Source organism: Lontra canadensis, unplaced genomic scaffold (assembly GCF_010015895.1).
Source record: "Lontra canadensis isolate GAN:19392208 unplaced genomic scaffold, GSC_riverotter_1.0 scaffold74, whole genome shotgun sequence".
Lineage (NCBI taxonomy): Eukaryota > Metazoa > Chordata > Mammalia > Carnivora > Mustelidae > Lontra > Lontra canadensis.
Window position 1 is genome coordinate 5,759,659 of NW_022631068.1, and position 5,041 is coordinate 5,764,699.

The window sequence follows — 5,041 nt, forward strand, 5'->3', positions numbered from 1 at the left end:
CTTATAAAAGTCCCAGGTTTAAGTATTCAGCATTGTGGTTATGTGCCCATCTCTGTGTCCTGTGTTTTTTGGGGGAATGTATTTATCATAATTCTAATCCCAACTCTGTTTCTAGTTTCATTCGGCCTTGTGTAAATCATTTAAATCTTGAGTTTATTAGAGTGCACAGAATTGGATTTGCAATTAGATCTGTATTTTTTTTTAATTCCAGTGTAATTAACATACAGTGTTATATTAGTTTCAGGTGTACAATGCAGTGATTTATCTGCTCTCTATATTACTCAGTGCTCCTCGTCATAGGCGTACTCCGAATCCCCTTCAACTATTTCACCCATCCCCCCACCCACATCCCTTCTGGTAACAACAACCAGTTTATACTCTAGAGTCTGTTTTTTTTTTTATCAAAAATATGGAATGCTTCATGAATCTGCATGTCATCCTTGTGCAGGGGCATGTTAATCTTCTCTGTATCTTTGCAATTTTAGTATTTAGCACATGTGTTGCCAAAGTGAGCATGACAGATCTCTGTTTCTTTCCTAAGTTCTTCTGATGGACATTCAAATGTGTTTTATAAACATTTGAACCCTAATTTCTGCATGTTTAAGGTCAATATGAGGGTCAAAGAAACTAAATTGATACAATATACCAGAACAGTGCCAGGCACATCGTAGGCCCTCTATAAAAGCTGGTTGCCTTTTTCCAATTACTTTTCCTCATTTTGAAAATGGAGAGTTGGGAGAGAAGAGCAGAAGTGGCCAGCATGTGGTCCCCAAGCCATTTTCACTTCTTGTCTTCATGGCAGACATTCTATTTGATGACAGCCTTCTTTGTTTTGAAACTAAAAGAGCCTCAAAATTCTCCCAACATAGAACCTTGAGCTACTTCTAGCAGCTGCATGGATGTGACACTGAAGATAAAACCTCTTTGTGATCCCTGCACTGGATAAGCTCTAAGGTTGTAGCTGAGACACTCTGAGCCCACAACATACAGAACTCAATTTTCAAAATCATACAACTGCGGGGAAAGCAAATTTTTTAAAGCTCAGAAGAGACAAGCACTAAGGTATGGAATGGGATAGCTTGCTGATGGAAGCTTTCAGGAAGGTCTGAGAGTGGCGATGAGATTGGTCATTGTGGAATGCAGAATTAAGACCCCACAAAGTTGTCTATGTCTCAGTTCCTGGAAACCGTGAATGTATTACCTCACGTGACAAATGGACTTTTTGGTTGTGACTCAGAATCTTGAAATAGGGAGATTATCCTGGAATATCTGGGCGAGACCACTATATTAACAAGCACTTTATAAGAGAGAGAGGGAGGCAGAAGGGTCAGAGTCAGAGGAGATGTCAGGATGGAAGCAGGAGTCAGGGATGCAACCAGTCAAGGAATGCACATCCCACATCCCTCCTTCCCAGAGCCTCTAAGAGAAATGCAGTCTTACCCCTTTTAAGACCCATTTTCAGCTTCTGACTACCAGTACTATAAAATAATCAATGTGTGTTGTTGTTATATGCCATCAAGTTCATGGTAATTTGTTGTAACAGCAACAGGAAATTAACGCAGCCCTTTAAAGAAGGGCTTGGATAGACCATAAAAGAGGGACAATTTGGGTGAGTAGTAGATGATAAACAGAGGCTTAAAGGTGAGCCTAAGCAAAGTGGACGGTGGGAAGGATGGATCCTGACCAGTTTGAAGAGGGGAGATAGGGCTGCTGCCAGGAAGGAACACAGCCCAAGAGTTAAGACTTGGAGAGGTTTGATAGCCTGAATGTGAAACCTCCTTCTGCTTTTTTCAGTAACCTTGGTCCAGTTTCTTAACTTTTCTTGCATTACAATGTTATCTATAAAAGTGAGAATAATAGTGTTGCCCATTTCATGGGGTTAAGTGAGATCTGGATGTAACCTGTCTGGTACTGAATAGTGCTCCATAATGGGATCAAAGGTGAACTGCCACTTCATTAGATTATAAAAAACTGAATACCAGAGTGAGATTAGGAAGCTTTACTTCCAAGACATTGGGGGACCATCCGAAGATCTTGAAAACTAACCTAACGCAAAAGGACTCCTATGGTAAATTAACCTGGCAAAGACAAAAGACAGGAAAACCAACCCTTTAAAGGGAAAGTTTGAAGGATAGAATTGATCTTCACCTTAATATAGGAAAAGTCAGGCACCTACTGCCCAAGCATGTTGGCTGACTCTAATGGTTTATTATTGGGGCAGACCTTAGTGGAAACACCTCTAGGCTGGTAGTTCAGAGAGAAAAGCTCTTGCGCAGACTGTGTCAGCCCGTCATTACTTGCTTTGAGCAAGCCCCTAATGTATATGGTTTCGGGTCCCCACTGGTGAACTCAGCCCTCACGGCTCGGCATGTGCTGAGGCCTGCTGTTTCCAAGTCATACTCCTCTTGGGCTTATCTCTTCTGTGAGCCTGAGGTCAAATGATTTATCTTCAGAAAACCGCAAGGATAAAAGAGGCCTCCTGAAAAACAAGTTAGTCCTAATTGCTATGAATCTCAGTAACTACTGAAACCCTGCCCTTACCAAATAATTATATATATATATATATATATATATATATATATATTTATTTTACAAGGATGTGAAGAGTAGTAGCTACAGGACATTCAAAAGGTATAAATCAACATGTAAATACTGCATTTCATATCCAATTAGATTGTTTCTAACCATGCTAAGGATCACCTGTGTGGCATCCTTTGGACAGGGCCTTTTGCCTAAAACAAGCCAGGGAAAGAGAACAACTTCTTCCCTGTGTCTAGCTAGTCAACTGGGACGGCGCAGCTAGTTACTCAAACCATCAATGTTTTTCCTGCTTGTGAATTGTTAGTTCAACAGAATTACCCTTATTGTGGAGAAAATCCCTAATAAAAATTGTCCAAATAGCGTGTGAAAAACAGCGAAAGGTAAAAAAAAAAAAAAAATACTCGGAATAATTTTAGGTGCAACATTTTCCAGTACTAAGTGAGAAAAGAATGCTTCCTGCCTTTAGTCAGTAACTCAGGATCTAACCAACACTTTGGTACTGAGTGAGATGTTGACAGTAATTTGAAGAAAAGTGTTATCATCCACAGTCAAGTGTCAGCAGTCAGGACACCTTCGATGCTAAAGGAAGCTATTTAAACCCTGTATTTTTAGAAGAGAAAATAAACAATATGGCAACAAACGGGGAAGATCATAGACAGTCACAGTCATTGACATTGTCCAGGCATCACTAGAACCCCCAGCATTCTGAAACCACCTTGCTTTCGTATCTAAATGAAAGAACTCCAGAATCCAGCCTCACAAAGCGTGAGAAGCCCAATGCCTTCCTTGCCAGGTGCCTGAGGATTCCTGGAGTGGGGAGGACGTGGATTGTTTACCACCGGAGGTCGGTCCAGCTTCCAGCTCCGTGTCCACCTCTCTCTCATGGAACCTGATACCCTGCCAAGATTTGGAGCTGTTCCAACCCTCAGCGAGGTCTGGTCTGTTCCAAAATTTACACATATTGCCCCTCTCCCACGCCGTATTTTCTCCACATTGGTTATATAAACTGTCTAAGCCAAGTTCATAGAAGATGGGGGGAAAGCAAAGCAGAATTACTGAAAACCAATCAGAGAACACCTTAAACGGGACACCAGCCCTCGGTGAGGTCAAAGGTAGCAGCTACCCCACTCTGTAGGCTCTGGCTCCCCCACCCCTCCCCGGCTGCTGAGACCTCACTTAGCCCCCTCTCAGAAAACCTGTCTTCACATCCTTTCTTCTGGGAATGTCCAGAAACATTGCTTCTATTTTCTTTGTCCATAAAAGACTTAAAAGTCCTAGTACTTCATTGTCAGGACATGGGCACAAGTCTGCTTGGACTGGGTGTTGAGCGTGGGGGAGAGTGGGTGGAGAGCGGGAGTACGGAGCACAGGCAGCTCTCTTCGGTCTCTGCGCGGCCCCGGGAAGTGCCGGGTCTTTTATTCTTGCTGCTGCTGCTCTCATTCTCCTCCTCCCTTCCATTCCTCTGTCCTCCTCCTAGCCTGCCTTTCTTTCTCTTCTTCCTTCTACTCTTTTCTTGTCATTTTGTTTTTGAGATTTTATTTCTTTGAGAGAGAGAGAGAGCACTAGCAGAGGAGGGGGCGGGGAGCAGCAGGCAGAGGGAGAAGCAGGCTCCCCTCCCCGCCGAGCGGGGAGCCCGATGCAGGACTGAATTCTGGGACCCTGGGATCATGACAGGAGCTGAAGGCAGACGCGTAACGGACTGAGCCACCCAGGCGCCGCACCCCCTTTTACTCCTCTTTCATGCCTCCTCCTCTTCTTATATAAAGTTTGAGAAAATCCGTCCTGAAATGCATAAGTTATTTTACTAAGGAAAATCCGGAATCTCTAACCTGTCTTCAACGCTCTCTGTAATAAGACCCAGCCTACCTTACTTCCCAGCCAACCCCTTTGTGTAGCCTGTGTTTTAGCAAAATGGCATTATTTACAGATCTCTGACTTCTCCCCACCGTGGAGGCCTTGCTCATTCTTTTTATACCTACATAGTCCGGATTCTCCAGAGAAAGAGAACTGAAAGGGGAGTATATATATACATATATATATATATATATATAGAGAGAGAGAGAGAGAGAGAGAGAGATTTTATGTGTGTGTGTGTGTCTGTCTATATGTATTTATAGATATACGTATTTAGAAAGAGAGAAAGAGATAGCTAGATAGTGATGATAGATTGAGAAATGGGCTCATACCATTGTGGAGGCTGAGAAGTTCCATGATTCGCCATCTGCTGGCGGTGTAATTCAGTCTGAGTCTGGATGCTGGAGAACCAGAGAAGCCTAGGACATAAATTCCATTTGAAGGGCAGGGGAAAAAAAAAGGAGTAAATCCCTTTCCTTCTATCTTCTTTTCTGTTCAGACCCTCAATAGATAAGATTCGACCCACCCACGCTGGGGAGGGCAATCTACTTTAGCGAGCCGGCCACTGCAAATGCTGATCTCATCCAGAAATGCCCTCACAGACTGACCCACAAACAGTGGTTACTCTGGGCACCTCTAGCTACTC

The 5,041-nt window shown here is 43.2% G+C and overlaps 1 non-coding gene across 1 annotated transcript; it reads right to left on the bottom strand.

Annotated features, from left to right (window-relative positions):
* Positions 1 to 403: 403 nt before the first annotated feature.
* Positions 404 to 505, bottom strand: LOC116881462. The gene has a single exon (XR_004385413.1). It is a non-coding gene; the product is annotated as a U6 spliceosomal RNA (small nuclear RNA).
* Between the last annotated feature and the right edge of the window lie 4,536 nt (positions 506 to 5,041).